This window comes from Saccopteryx leptura, chromosome 3, assembly GCF_036850995.1.
Source record: "Saccopteryx leptura isolate mSacLep1 chromosome 3, mSacLep1_pri_phased_curated, whole genome shotgun sequence".
NCBI lineage: Eukaryota > Metazoa > Chordata > Mammalia > Chiroptera > Emballonuridae > Saccopteryx > Saccopteryx leptura.
Genome location: NC_089505.1, coordinates 309,292,435 through 309,308,614, shown reverse-complemented (window position 1 = coordinate 309,308,614; position 16,180 = coordinate 309,292,435). Strand labels below are relative to the sequence as shown.

The 16,180-nt window shown below is 43.2% G+C and overlaps 1 protein-coding gene across 5 annotated transcripts in view; it reads left to right on the top strand.

The window, feature by feature from the left end:
• Nucleotides 1-16,180, top strand: part of DNAJC5B (DnaJ heat shock protein family (Hsp40) member C5 beta) — a 121,205-nt gene that overhangs the window by 30,200 nt on the left and 74,825 nt on the right. For 2 of the 5 annotated variants that reach the window (XM_066372453.1, XM_066372456.1), the window contains exon 1: nucleotides 14,706-14,829. The exons of the other annotated variants lie outside the window; for them this stretch is intronic. The gene's annotated coding sequence lies outside the window, so the exon portion shown is untranslated. Of the gene's footprint in view, nucleotides 1-14,705; nucleotides 14,830-16,180 lie in introns of those variants that run through there. 5 annotated transcript variants of the gene reach the window in all.

The window sequence follows — 16,180 nt, the reverse complement described above, 5'->3', positions numbered from 1 at the left end:
CCAACACACAAAATTCCCTTCCACAACAGAGCAGAAACCTTTGAACTCTGACTTCCAAATATCTATAACTTTCACTTAGCCTGAAGCATGCTTATGGAGGCATTCTCTTGTCCCACTGCCAGAGGGACCAGAAACCTGTGGGCTCCGGCCCCGAGGCTTAACCCACCTCATCCACAGATAACGCACAGGCTTCACTCCAGAAACCACCTAGATGAATGACGTACTGCCCTCATCAGCAGAATGTAAAGGAGTAAGTACATGCTCAGCCAAGACAAAACACAAAGGAGAAGCTAATCTTTTTTTCATTAGATGATAGCTGGAGATACATCACCTTGGAGAAGGGAACTTGATCCTTGCCTATCCTATCATGAGAATGCTCTGTTCTAAGCAGGATGGCTTTTAAAGAAAGTTTTGGAAATTATGTATTTACTCTATGGGCACTACTAAAAGTAGTAGTGAAAGTAGGGAAATTGTTGGTGTGTTTTATGCTTCTTCTAATGAATCTCCAATTGTTCTATAGGTCCTTCCATTTTGTGTGGTAGGAGGAATATGGTAATAAATATTTTTTTATACCAATTAAATAAAAAAGAAAGACAAATGCTGTACACTGGCCTCACATTATACTGTTTAGTTAGGATATACATATCTATTATTATCAGACATGGTGGGACAAAAGTAAGCTTATAGTTGTTTGTATAGAAAATAATGCAATAATTAATAAATAATACAAGAATAAACTGTGTTTTGCATGCTCACAAGTGTATTTCATGTACTCATCCTGTATTTCTATTTCAACTAAAGAAGAGTTGATACTCATTCATTATATTTACAAGTATAGCCCCTTCCATATTTTCATTTTTTCTACTTTATTAGATATTTTTAATAGCAAAAGCAATCATGCTTGTTAAGGAAGTCAATACTCCAGAGGGTATCTGTCTATGAATATAAATGGCCCATGTCTCCCTCCAGTTTGTCTCCTAAGTACATGTATTTCACAGCCTTTAATTCAAAACTTAAGAACAATACATGTCCATTGTAAAGGCAGTAGCCATGGCCAGGGCCACTATCAAAGCAGCCCGGCTCATGCAGGTTCGCATTGGATTTGGACAGTCGGTAAAGAAACAACGGAGCCAAAAACTGATAGGCCATTTTCTTTAATTCTAGCTTGCACCCGGGGGGCAAGTAAAAACACACACTGGGCTCTAAAACCCACTCACATTCAGTGCTCACAAAGCTACTGACTTATCCGAGTTTCCTAGAATCAAAGGTTTCTAGCTCACCAGACTTATTCTCCTCAGTTCCCCATCTCCTTCCTTCTCCCAGATACAAACTCTGCACCAACTCTCTTTTCATTCAGCACTCCACCATCTTGGCTGCTTCTCCTGGCCTCCTCCACGTGGCCTCCTTCTGCTCTCTGCTCTGCTCTCTCCTCTAATGATAATCTCAGGAACCAAGAGAGCAAGTTCCTGTTCTACCCCCATTTTATAGTGTAGAAATCCAAACCTTTAATCCAATATACAAAATAGAAGTCTCTAATACAAAGTCACTTCTCTGAGGCATGATTGGGTTGTACCATCCCACATCAAAAAGGGTGGAAAGGCTTAATCCCAAAACCAAGCCCCAGGCTACAACGATCCCCAACACATATGTTGGGCGGATAAAATGTATTATGCTCACTTTGTTAAAGATAACACGAGGAGGCAGTCGCCCAGGTGATATTAATGTGTGTTGGGGTGGGCTAGGGGCAAGCAGAATCCTTGTAGCCTTGGTTTTGGGATTAAGCCTGTCCCACCCTTTTTGGTATGAGGTGGTACAATCCTATCACGCCTCAGAGAAGTGACTTTGTATTAGAGAGTTCCCTGTTATGTATATTGGATTAAGGGTTTGGATTTCTACACTATAAAATGGGGACGGAACGAGAGTTTGGGCTCTTGGTTCCTGAGGTTAGCATGAGAGAGCGGAGAGAGTAGAGCCAGCAGCTAAAGGAGGCCACGTGGAGGAGGCCAGGAGAAGCAGCCAAGATGGTGGAGTGCTGAGTGAGATGCCAGTTTGTGTAGAGTTTGTATCTGGGATAAGGAAGGAGATGGGGAACTGAGGAGAAGAAGGCTGGTGAGCTAGAAACCTTTGATTCTAGGAAACTCGGATAAGTCAGTGGCTTTGTGAGCACTGAGTGTGACTGGGTTTTGGAGCCCAGTGTATGTTTTTACTTGCTCGCTGGGTGCAAGGTAGGATTAAAGGCTATGGCCCATCAGTTTTTGGCTCCGCTGTTTCTTTACCGACTGTCCGAATCCAATGCGAACCTGCATGGGCCAGGCGGCTGTGATAGTGGCCCTGGCCCTGGCTGCTGGCTTTACATTTGGTGTAGTCGGCAGGATTCGACACAGATCGGCAAGGAGCCTTTGAGTGGTGGAGTAGAGGACTGGCTAGTGTTAGGGTTCCCCATGGCTGTCCTCTTGGGGATCGTAGGCTGGCTGACTTTTACAGCCATGCGTGAGAAAACCGAGAGCTCTGTGGAAGAGGCTGCCTGGGACCTGCAAACCGAGCAGCGGGAGGAGCTGGAGCAAACACAGGAGAAACCGATGCTGACCCTGGAGCTGGAGGAAATGCTGGAGGAGGAGGCCAACCAGGTGTTCGAGATTTGCCTGGAAATGGAGCAAACGCTGGAGGAGGATTCAGAGGTTCGTGAGTTGCAGCTTGCCCTGGATGTTGCAGAGAGCCAGCAGCGGCAGGAGGCCGGGGCTGAGGCTGAGGCTGAAGCTGAGGCCGGGTCCGGAGCTGCAAGGTCTGCGGAGCAGAAGGTGGCGGCAGCCCAGGGTTCGAGCCCGGCAGCAGGAGCTGATGTTTCCAGTACCTCTTTGGAGGATGAGGAGAATTGGGCTGGAGTTGCAATCCGCAGTTTCCGTAAGATGAGAGCCCAGCTGGAAGGAGCACCTACTATGGCCCCGGTAGGTCTGCGATTTTGGGACATAGGCCTGGACATGCTTTTCGGAGCAGAGATGGAAATGCTGACTGCCATTGCCACGTGCTCCTCTTTGGGACAGTGTAAGACCTGCGAGGACGGCAGGGATGAGGGGGGTGGCTGACGCCCCATGTGCGTGGACTGATTTCCTGGACTACGACCGGAGTGGGCATTGGCTCCTTTGTTGGATGGACTTACGGATTATGGATTTTGGACAATGTGAAATACCCTGATGGGGGTGGGGGGTGGCTTTGCTGGAAGCGCTCCCCTGCCCCTGGAAGCTTTTCCCATGGCTAGGAAGAAGGCCGAGGACATTTTGCGCTTTGGGCAAAGTGCTCAGAGACTGGTGAAGTGTACCTTTGTAATTGTTGAAACTGTATGATTTTTGCTATTGTAATCTGTGTAATGTTCTAATTTCCTTGCACAGGAATGCTGGTGATGTAAATTGTGGGTAGTAAAGTGAGCATAGGGGTGGATTGTTGGGCGGATAAAATGTATTATGCTCACTTTGTTAAAGATAACACGAGGAGGCAGTCTCCCAGGTGATATTAATGTGTGTTGGGGTGGGCTAGGGGCAAGCAGAATCCTTGTAGCCTTGGTTTTGGGATTAAGCCTGTCCCACCCTTTTTGGTATGAGGTGGTACAATCCTATCATGCCTCAGAGAAGTGACTTTGTATTAGAGAGTTCCCTGTTATGTATATTGGATTAAGGGTTTGGATTTCTACACTATAAAATGGGGACGGAACGAGAGTTTGGGCTCTTGGTTCCTGAGGTTAGCATGAGAGAGCGGAGAGAGTAGAGCCAGCAGCTAAAGGAGGCCACGTGGAGGAGGCCAGGAGAAGCAGCCAAGATGGTGGAGTGCTGAGTGAGATGCCAGTTTGTGTAGAGTTTGTATCTGGGATAAGGAAGGAGATGGGGAACTGAGGAGAAGAAGGCTGGTGAGCTAGAAACCTTTGATTCTAGGAAACTCGGATAAGTCAGTGGCTTTGTGAGCACTGAGTGTGACTGGGTTTTGGAGCCCAGTGTATGTTTTTACTTGCTCGCCGGGTGCAAGGTAGGATTAAAGGCTATGGCCCATCAGTTTTTGGCTCCGCTGTTTCTTTACCGACTGTCCGAATCCAATGTGAACCTGCATGGGCCAGGCGGCTGTGATAGTGGCCCTGGCCCTGGCTGCTGGCTTTACAACATATTAATATCACCTGGGCAACGGCCTCCACGTGGGCAGCATCATCTTTAACAAAGTGAGCATAATACATTTTATCTGCCCAACATCCATTCTAAAATATTTAGAAAAGACAGACAAGCAAAAACAATGAATCATACTTGTAAAGCCAGTAGCCAGGGCTGCCATCACAGCAGCCTGGCCCATGCAGGTTCCCATTGGATTCGGACAGTCGGTAAAGAAACAACGGAGCCAAAAACTGATGGGCCATAGTCTTTAATCCTAGCTTGCACCCGGCGGGCAAGTAAAAAACACACACTGGGCTCCAAAACCCACTCACATTCAGTGCTCACAAAGCTACTGACTTATCCGAGTTTCCTAGAGTCAAAGCTTTCTAGCTCACCAGATTTATTCACCTCTGTTCCCCATCTTCTTCCTTCTCCCTGCATAAACTCTGCACTAACTGGCTTCTCACTCAACACTCCGCCATCTTGGCTGCTTCTCCTGGCCTCCTCCACATGGCCTCTCTCCCCTCTCCTCTCTGCTCTCTCCTGTAATGATAATCTCAGGAACCAAGAGAGCAAGCTCCCGTTCTGTCCCCATTTTATAGTGTAGAAATCCAAACCTTTAATCCAATATACAAAATAGGGAAGTCTCTAATACAAAGTCACTTATCTGGGGCATGATGGGATTGTACCACCCCACAGCAAAAAGGGTGGAAAAGGCTTAATCCCAAAACCAAGCCCCAGGCTACAAGGATTCTGCCTGCCCACAGCCCGCCCCCAACACACATTAATATCACCTGGGCAACGGCCTCCACCTGGACAGCGCCATCTTTAACAAAGTGAGCATAATATATTTTATCTGCCCAACAATCCACTCTATGCTCACTTTACTACCTACAATCTACATCACCGGCATCCCTGAGCAAGGAAATAAGGCACATTACACAAATTACAACAGCACAAATCATACAGTTTCAACAATTACAAAGGTACACTTCACCAGTCTCTCAGCACTTAGCCCAAAGCGCAAAATGTCCTCGGCCTTCTTTCTAGCCTCGGGAAAAGCTTCCCAGAGCGGGGGAGTGCTTCCAGCAAAGTCACCCCCCACCCTCATCAGGGTATTTCACATTGTCCAAAATCTGTAATCCGTAAATCCATCCAACAAAGGAGCCAGTGCCCACTCCGGTCGTAATCCAGGAAATCAGTCCATGCATATGGGGCATCAGCAACCCCCCTCATTTCTGCCGTCCTGGCAGGTCTTACACTGTCCCAAAGAGGGGCACATGGCAAAGGCAGTCAGCATTTCCATCTCTGCTCTGGAGAACATGTCCAATCCTATGTCCCAAAATCGCAGACCTACCAGGGCTGTAGTAGGTGCTCCTTCCAGCTGGGCTCTCATCTTATGGAGACTGTGGATTGCAACTCCACCATTTTATAGTGTAGATTCATAACCCTTAATACAATATACAAAATAGGGAAGTCTCTAATACAGGGGTCCCCAAACTACGGCCTGTGGGCCACACGCGGCCCCCTGAGGCCATTTATCTGGCCCCGCTGCATTCCAGAAGGGGCACCTCTTTCATTGGTGGTCAGTGAGACCACCGCAAAGCGCGGCGTCGCTCACGTACAGTACTACTTCTGGTGACGCGGGATGCATGCCTCACGGCTCTGGAAGCGCGTCATATCACTTGTTACAGCTAGCAGTGACAAATACGGAACAGGACATTGACCAGCTCATTAGCCAAAAGCAGGCCCATAGTTCCCATTGAAATACTGGCCAGTTTGTTGATTTAAATTTACTTGTTCTTTATTTTAAATATTGTATTTGTTCCCTTTTTTTTTTTACTTTAAAATAAGATATGTGCAGTGTGCAAAGGGATTTGTTCATAGTTTTTTTTTATAGTCTGGCCCTCCAACAGTCTGAGGGACAGTGAACTGGCCCCCTGTGTAAAAAGTTTGGGGACCCCTGCTCTAATACAAAGTCACTTATCTGGGGCATGATGGGATTGTACCACCCCACAGCAAAAATGGTGGGAAAGGCTTAATCCCAAAACCAAGCCCCAGGCTACAAGGATTCTGCCTGCCCACAGCCCACCCCCAACACACATTAATATCACCTGGGCGATGGCCTCCACGTGGGCAGCGCCATCTTTTTTTTTTTTTTTTTTTTTTAATTATATTTTTATTTTTTTAATGGGGCGACATCAATAAATCAGGTTACATATATTCAAAGATCAACAAGTCCAGGTTATCTTGTCTTTCAATTATGTTGCATCTTTAACAAAGTGAGCATAATATATTTTATCTGCCCAACAATACTTCTGACAGTCTTCTATTCCAATGTAATCACTGTTAATATTTTGGAGTAGATCTCTCAAATTTTTCTCAATATATGTATTTATCAAAAATGATGCTTTTTGGCAACTTATCTTTTTTGCTCACTAATATTTTGTAGTCATTTTTTTTATATTAAAATGAAAAATCTTGTTATTTCCTAAAGCATGGTATTTAATATGTGCTACAGTCAATGCATGAGATGATTTTTTCGGTTTTATATGAACACATTTTTAACATTTGTAATAGTTACATTTTTGTGAGTAATTGCAAAAATAGAGCTGGTACAGCAGACCTGTAATTTTAGGGATACTGCTGCTTGCAACAAGGTAAAGAAAGTAGCAGCTGCTTGCAACAAGGTAAAGAAAGTAGCGCTGTGGTAATCAGCCTTATAAGGAATGTGAGGATTAAAGTGAGCCTCAGGCCTGCCTGTGAACATCTCAGATAACTTCTGGGAACTGCTGAGTGGTGCCCAACCCTATCAGACTCAGTGTTCCCTTTCAACAACAAAGTTATTTTTTTAAGATTTTATTTATTTATTTATTTAGAGAGGAAAAAGAGAGAGAAAAAACCATTTATAGCAAAATATTGTTCCTATTCCATGATGATTCCCTTAGGAGGAGAATTCACAGATGTGGAATTGTCCCGAAGAAGGGCAAAGGTTAAATTATTTTAAAGTTTGAAGTTATTGTTTATTAACCATTTCTTTTAAGTTTTTATGATGACATGTAAGAGGTCAGTAAAGTGGTATTTATGACCCATGGGAATAATTTCTCCTTTGTTACTCAAAGGTTTGCTTAACGCAATTGCCTTCGAGTGTGTTCTGAAACCAGATAATTCCTCCTATCCCAGAGAAGCCCTGTGGTGGGGAAAATGCATGGTGGGAAGACCTGGTCTGTTGTTAATGTTAACCTTTGTGCTTAATTAGCTTTTGATCATGTGCAAGTCACAACCCCTCTAAGCTATAATTTTCTCACACATAAAATTGTACAAAAAAATACAATTTACCTCACTGAGCTGTGATGATTAGATGACATGATATATGTAAATATGGCTTGTAAATGCTAAAGCATGATATAAGTGTTAGTTGTTGGCATTATAAAAGTGCAATATGTATTCCCCTCGAGAGATTCCAAAGCACAATTCCCTGGCTTGTCGGATACAGGCCATCTTATGCAATGCGGTTATTTTTTTAAATAGCCTATGGGGAAATGTTTAGAAAAAGTAAAGGTTATGAAAGAAGAAAGAACTAAATTCCTAATTGTCCCTTCCCATTCCCTCCTCAACAAACAGTAGAACCTGATATGGCACTGCAGTCAACACTAATCCTGGGCTTTTAAGCTTTGTTCCTTACTGTTAAATCTCATTGAAAACATTGGTTATGCAGAAGTCACATTACTTGTTAATCTAGAATTGGGGCCCTGGCTGGTTGGCTCAGTGGTAGAGCGTCGGTCTGGCGTGCAGGAGTCCTGGATTCGATTCCTGGCCAGGGCACACAGGAGAAGCGCCCATCTGCTTCTCCACCCCTCCCCCTCTCCTTCCTCTCTGTCTCTCTTTCCCTCCCGCAGCTGAGGCTCCACTGCAGCAAAGTTTGCCCGTGCTCTGAGGATGGCTCTGTGGCCTCTGCCTCAGGCGCTAGAATGGCTCTGATTACAGCAGAGCAACGCCCCAAGATGGGCGGAGCATCGCCCCTTGGTGGGCATGCTGGGTGGATCCCGGTTGGGCACATGCGGGAGTCTGTCTGACTGCCTCCCTGTTTTCAACTTTGGAAAAATACAAAAAAAAAAAAAAAAATAGAATTGGTCTTGTCACTCAAAATTTCTGACTTTGGGCTAGGACCAGAGTTAGCGATTCCTGCCACCTACAGATTGTTGGAAAAAGTAAGGCTCTTCACTGAAACTGTTATCTTGCAATTCCTATCATGCAAATTATTTGACTAATCTCTTGATGTAGGTGGATTCATGTAGAAATCATCTCATCAGCTGCCTACCAGAAAACACTTTTAACAACAAAATCCAGAGGCAGAGCCCAGCATGAGTGTACTGTGCTCAAGAAGGGCCCTAACACTAGGGTACCAGGATTGTAGATATAGCTTTGCCACTTAACCACCTGGAGCTCCAATTTCCTCATCTATAAAATGAGGAGGTTAGACTAGACTCTGGTCAATAGGTCCCCACAGTAAGAGTCTAGAACTCTGTGGGTCAGTGTAGAAATTAGGAGACTGCCTTTCCACCCCCCTCCATGAACAGAAAAGGAGTACAGCAGCTAGAGGGGCTCACTTGGGTCTTTGGGAGGAGCAGAGACTATGCTCTGTGACATCACAATATCTAGCCCAGGCTCAACCTGGCTACTGAGAAGGTAACAGGAGGTTCAGCTATTGATATATTAGACGTGGGACTCTACCTGACAGAATTAAAAGGAATCAGCCAGCCATGCTTCCAGTTCAGGTATGTACCATTTGCCAATCTTGGAACAGAAATAGCTGGTATCTAAAGGAACAGGAGGAGAGGACCACAAAAGGAGTGTCTCCAGGTTTAGGAATAACAATACAAGCACAAAGACTATGCACCAGATACTTAAGGCAGGGGTTCTCAAAGTGTGTGCCAAGGCACACTGGTGCACCCTAGAAGATTTCCAGGTGCACCTATGGTATTCCAGAGAATTATGTGCCTGTTGGGGACCAAAAAACCAACAGGGTTTTTGGAGTTTAGATTTTGGGGAGACAGAGGTGTGGGGAATTGGCTGTAAGCTGACAGTCTGCCCAACCCCCCACCTCATTGCCTGATTAGGTTGCAAAAGGCTCTTAAGCTGTGGTGCTGGATTGTTTACACTATCCCCCATGTTCCCCAGAAAGACTGGAGGCAAGTTTCTTCTATTCTTTGTTTGGTGTAAAGTTAAGATGATATGTATGGTGGGGTTTTCTGCACTCAACACAATTAAGAGTAAAAAGAGAGGAATTCTTCAATGTATTGACGAGGAAATGAAAGTTTGCCTTTCAAATATATGCCCAAACATTGAAGAAATCGCTAGGATACATCAGGCTCATGTTTCTCATAAACGTAAGAATGAAAAATCTTACAATAGTGAAGATCTGGAAACAGCCCAAGTGTCCACCAGAGGACAAGTAGATTAAAAAGCTTTGGTACATATATACTATGGAATACTACTCAGCCATAAGAAATGATGACATCGGATCATTTACAATAACATGGATGGACCTTGATAACATTATACTGAGTGAAATAAGTAAATCAGAAAAAACTAAGAACTATATGAATCCATACATAGATGGGACATAAAAATGAGACTCAGAGACATGAACAAGAATGTGATGGCAACAGGGGTGGGGCTGGGGGGAGGGGGGATGGGGCGAGGAAGGAGAGAGGGGGTGGGGGAGGGGAGGGGCACAAAGAAAACCAGATAGAAGGTGACAGAAGACAATTTGACTTTGGGGGAGGGGTATACAGCACAATCAAATGTCAAAATCTGGAGATGTTTTCTCTCAACATATGTACCCTGATTTATAATGTCATTGCATTAAATTTAATAATAAAAAAATACACTGAAAAAAAAAAAGAATGAAAAATCTTAATACATTTGCGCAGGACCTGCCAAATTTACTAAATCTTACTAAAAATGTATCTATATATGATTATAAAAAGATAACTTTTTTGTCATTTTTTAATTTTTTAACCCCTTTTTTTATGAATTCTAAAAAGCATAACTCACAAAATGTAACATAAAAATGTTTTTTAATGTCAGAATAAATTTAATTTTGTCATATTTATTTTGTTTAATTGCCATAAAAGCATGCTTGGATTTTATATTTTTTCTTTAATATTTGACTTAATTATTATAACATAGTTCTCAGAAATTTGTATATAGTGCGCCTACAATTATTTGTAGGATTTTAAGTGTCCCCCGACTTCAAAAAGTTTGAGAACCACTGACTTAAGGGGAAAGTAAACTTTCCAAATAAGCAGACCAAAGGTCAAAGGCAGTCCTGCCAGAAACCGAGCCGGGGCACATTCTCCCAACAGCACGTCCTCCCGACTGCCTGACTTACTGTCTGTCATGAAGCCAGGCCACAAGGACGTTGCCAAGACTGTTGTCCCTTCACTGTCCTCTCCCCAACCACCGGGAAAATGATAATGGCACAGGCACCTCAAGAGATCAGTGTAAAATTGCCTTCTAACGTAGTCCACATTTGTTGCCTAGTGATGTTTATTTCTTTATCTATATGATTTTCTCTTAAGAACTTCTCCCCAGAATGACAGAGAATAAACTAAACAAAAAATAAGTTAAAGAAGTATTTTAATAGAAGACAGTATCAAAAAATACAAACAAAAGTAATAAAAGAAGGAAACAAAACTTATTGAGTTAGCAACCAAGATTGATTCTAAAGTCTGGTTTTGAAATTTCAAGGTTTAAAAGGCAAAAGGCCACCACCTCTGAACAGCAAAGGAGAGCGTCTTATAGTTGAGAAGTAAGTGAAACAGTTCAGTGGGAGTCCTCCTCTAAGGAATTCACACCAGTGAAATCATCGCTGGGTCTTAGTTCTGTTTTCTTTACCTTGCCTTGGGGTTTTGGCTTCTAAAGTATTTGTTTTTTCCTGGAGTTTGGGGCCCCAAGAGACTCTGACAGCAAATAGCTGTTCTGTTTACCAACTGGGCGGAGCACGGAGTCGTTGCCAGGCCCTGACTCATCTCCACTGGCCTCCCTCCGGGTCTTAGCACACTGGACCCCAGGGCTGAGTACAGGACTGCTCAGGAAGCAAGCTGAGATTCCCTTGCAAGATCCCAGTTTACTGCCACGCTTTCTCAGTGGAAGCAGCAGTCCAGTGTTCTGGCAGGTATATTAGTTACCTCGCAGCAACAGACAAGGGAGGGGAGATCCAATCTCCATCCACAGGATAGTCTTAGCACCTTTTGACCTCTAGCACATCAGGAATACAGATCTCAGGAGTAAAGCCAACACTCTCACTCTGTAAAAGTAGCAATAACCCAAAGCATGTAAGTAAACCCAGAGGTCCAGATAAAACCAAAAATGTGCTTGCACATGAACTCTAGCATACATTGAACTTCCATCTAGAAAAGCTTCTGTAGTTTTCACAATTAGATTATGATCCCACTTCTCATGGCCTTGAAAATTAAAACCTTATTGGTCCAGTTTTTAGACTTTGTTCATTTTATAGTCATTAAAAACTAACTTTAGGTTTACCGTAAAATCATAAAATACAAAATGTCCTTACACATTTATATTTATATTTATTGACTATAATGTTCTCTGACCATTGCGTTAGTCATGTCTTACAGAAGTTGAGAGTGGGAGGGGGACTACGGGATCATCCATTCTGATGTCCTCATTTCCAGAAGAGGCACCAGCACAGACAGGGTGAGTGTCCTGACAGGTCACTGGCAAAGCTAGTGCTGGCTGGGAGACTAAAGCTTAAGTCCTCTCACTCTTTTTTTTTTTTTTTTTAAAGATTTTATTTATTTATTTCAGAGAGAGAGAGAGAGAGAGAGAGAGGAGGGGGAGGAGCAGGAAGCATCAACTCCCATATGTGCCTTGACCAGGCAAGCCCCAGGTTTTGAACTGGCAACCTCAGCATTCCAGGTCAATACTTTATCCACTGCGCCACCACAGGTCAGGCAAGTCCTCTCACTCTTAGCAGCTTGGTGGCCTCTCCAATTCTCCCTGCCCCTAACTTATACTGAATGAAGTTACTGGTTCATATTTGAGCTATTTTAATTTACAAGTCAGAATATTCTAAGATGAAGAAATCTCACTTTGTTACCTTGGTGTGGTCATTGGTAAATTCAGATACTCTATGTAGGTGACACTATTCACCAAAGCTCTCCTAGTCTTCACAGTTCCAAATTAAACAAATCTCTGTCAAGGTCAAGAAAAGGCACTCAAGACCCCATCCACAGGCTGACATAACGATGAAATAAATCCAGAGAGGGGGGTGAGGGAGTTATATTTAGTGGGACACTTGAATCCATGTAAACATAATAAATTAAAATTAAAAAAATTATGATACACACACACACACAGAGAAAATAAATCCAGAGAAATTGACAGTCTACTATGACTTGAGGCCTGAATAGAAGTAGCCCATTAGAAAAAAAAAGGACTTAAACAATGAATAAGCTTTTGCTTTGTAACAAATAAACAGACTTCCTCTGGCCTTGCCTTTTCTGGTTTGGTAGTTCCCCTTGTTTATGCATATGTGTGCGCATATTTTGTGATAGCACTGTGTGTACTTTGTAAATGTAAACACTTCATCTGGTGGGTGTGGGGCCATAATACCATCCATGGTAACTGACCTAACCTATTACTTAATATGTGTCCTATATGAGCCTTCCCTGATTTATTCCATGAATTAATATTTTATTTGGAATTAACTTGATAATTTAGGGCCTACCTTAGACATACTTAGGGTTCGTTTTATAGAGAACTATGTATGTCTTGCACCTCCAGTTAATCTGTAAGTATAAGCTCGGGTACTCCCTGGATACAAATGCTGAAGAGCTTACTCTGGGTGAATTCATTGCAAGTATATTAAAATCAGCCTAAAGTCCCCAAATATGAAAAAAAAGAAATGAAATGAAGAATCATTGAATATAGCCTAATCAGTGGTGGCACAGTGGTTAGAGTGTCTTCCTGGGATGCTGGGGTCCCAGATTCAAAACCCCAACACTGCTGGCTTGAGCACAGACTTATCTTGCTTGAGTGCAGATTTGCTTGCTTGAGCATAGTATCATTAACATGATCCCAGAGGTCACTAGTTTGAGCCCAAAGGTCACTGACTTGAATCCAAGTTCACTGGCTTGAACCCTAAGGTTGTTTGCTTCAGTGAGGGGTCACTGGCTTGGCTTGAGTCCTCTGGTCAAGAAACATATGAGACACAATCAATGAACAACTAAAGTGATGCAACTATGAATTGATGCTTCTCATCTCTCTCCCTTCCTGTCTCTCCCTCTCTCTCTTAAAAAAAATCATTGAATATAAGTATAGAACTTATTTTTATTATTTTAATTTTATTTATTTGAAAGAGGCAGGGAGAGAGAGACAGGAACATTAAGCTGTTCTTGTATGTGACCTGACCAAGGATCAAACCAGCAACCTCTGCAATTCTGGATGAGGCTCCAACCAACTAAACTATCTGGCCAGAACTTAATTTTTTTTTAATTTATTGATTGATTTTTTTTTTTTTATTCATTTTTCGAGAGGAGAGAGAGACAGAGAGAGAGAAGGAGGGAGGAGCTGGAAGCATCAACTCCCATATGTGCCTTGACCAGGCAAGCCCAGGGTTTTGAACCGGCGACCTCAGCATTTCCAGGTCGACGCTTTATCCACTGCGCCACCACAGGTCAGGCGATTGATTTTTTATTTAGAGAGACAGAGAAAGGAAGGGAGAGAGAGGGGAGGGGGAAGGAAAGCATTCCTTTGTTGTTCCACTCAGTTGTGTATTCACTGGTTGCTTCCCATGTGTGCCCTGACCGGGGATTGAACCTGCAATCTTGTCATTTCCGGATGATGCTCTAACCAACTGAGCTAACTAGTGAACGCCATAGACTTTATTTTTATACCAAATATCTGACAAGTATTTTGTAGGCAATACATTATTTTTTTAACCAACTGAAAAGTGTATATTCTGTAAGAATCTTCCATATATTTCTGGTTTTCCACACAGATTGTCTTTAATAAAAGAGAATTATGAAATGACTATCAACAGGAAAGAACATTCCATCACGGCATAGGGTTTAAATAAGGCTGTGGCAATATCTTTCAGCTTCCATATTAATTTCAAAAGTTGTGTAATCTACTGAGTAATTTTGCACATACACTACAGCATAAAACTGCAGGGAAAAGCTGATTGTAAAAACACAGAGGGGTAAATGAGCTTTAGTTTCAGATTCTTCATTGTGGTTTTTGAATTCTTAAATCTCTCCAGTAAACTGAAACACAGGTATGCAAGTGAACTTTTGAAATATTTTCTGTCAAATTATTCGATAAGATGCATCTTGACAAGTCTTATTTGACAGCTCTGAAAGAACAAAAGTAAAAAAAAAAATAGCTACCTCTTCGGAGATCCTGAGATATTTGATTCTTTCTCTTGCTGCCACCGCCTGGGGTGTCTTGGCATCTGGCCACACCTGGATCTCTGACACATACAGGACACTCCTCTTCATCCCAGCCCAGCCCCCATGCCCAGTCTCCTAAGAATTGTGCAATGAGGCCTTTGTAACCCGAGGCCTGTGAAGTCTGCAAAGGAATGTGACCCAGAGCCAACATGCTACCAGGGCTGAGAAGGAGCTCTCCTGCTGTTTACCCTGTGCCTGGGGAACCTCCGAGGGAAGAGGTATGTGCTCAAAGGAACAGGAATCCAGCCCTCGGCAGGAGTGTGAAGCAAACACTAGTGCCTTTTCCCTTTGTCTTTGCTTACTTCCAGAGGCATGCTTCATGCTGCTCCTAAGAGTAGACTCAGATCTACTCTTGAGCCACTTTCTCCCCTCTTCCTAACTGCACTCCCTTTTTTTTTTCTCACAGAGACAGAGAGAGGGATAGACAGGGACAGACAGGAACAGAGAGATGAGAAGCATCAATCATTAGTTTTTCGTTGCACATTGCAACACTTTAAGTTGTTCATTGATTGCTTTCTCATATGTGCCTTGACCGCGGGCCTTCAGCAGACCGAGTAATCCCTTGCTTGAGCCAGCGACGTTGGGTCCAAGCTGGTGAGCTTTTGCTCTAACCAGATGAGCCCGCGCTCAAGTTGGCGACCTCGGGGTCTCGAACCTGGGTCCTCCGCATCCTAGTCCGATGCTCTATCCACTGCGCCACCGCCTGGTCAGGCTGCACTCCCTTTTGAAAGCAGTCATAGGCCCCATTCTTTCAATGTCCCTGTACAGTGTGAAGGATGATCCGAATGGTAGGTTCCATGTTAAATAGTGATGTTGATGACAGAATGTCAGAAACTGGTGGCAGAACAGCTGGAGAGATGTTTGTAGGCCTATCGGTACTTGACAACTGACAACACAAAATCAGCTTCTTATCTCTTCACCCCCCCCCCCCCCCCCCCCCCCCAGACATCATGACATGTGTATAGTCTGGCCACTGGCAATACTAGGGGTTGTCCCACCTCTTCTATCGGGGAATTATGCCCAAACATCATGATGGCCACACAAGTGGGCCTCTAACTAAAAGGAAGAACTAAAAAGGAATGAAAGACTTCACCCTCAGTCTTGGCATTTGAGCAGTGTTTAAGTACAACTGAGTCTAATTAACTGTGAATGACAAGTTCTTGATTTTATTTTACCAATATTGCTTATAAACAAAAAGTAGTCCCAGGCAAACATTTTTTTAGACAGTTGAGAAGACAACTCACTTGACAATTAGAATGCCAGTGGTCTCCTGTCAAGTATATTTTAAAATGCAAAGTCATTACTATTAGAAGAGGGGGAAAGCACTTTTTATGTCAGAATAGGTTCCTTTGTATGTTAGGAACTGATACCATCTTGCTTCTCTAACCAACATACTACCTCTTGTTGTACCCTGTTCTTTCAAAGAGGTTATTGTCCTTTTTTCTGTTGCCCCCAAATGAATTCAATGTCTGTTTCCATCCCATTTATATTCTTTGAAAACATAATATGTACCACACATTGTGGCAATAACAAAATGAAATGTTTGACATAAATTGGACTCTTTGAGAA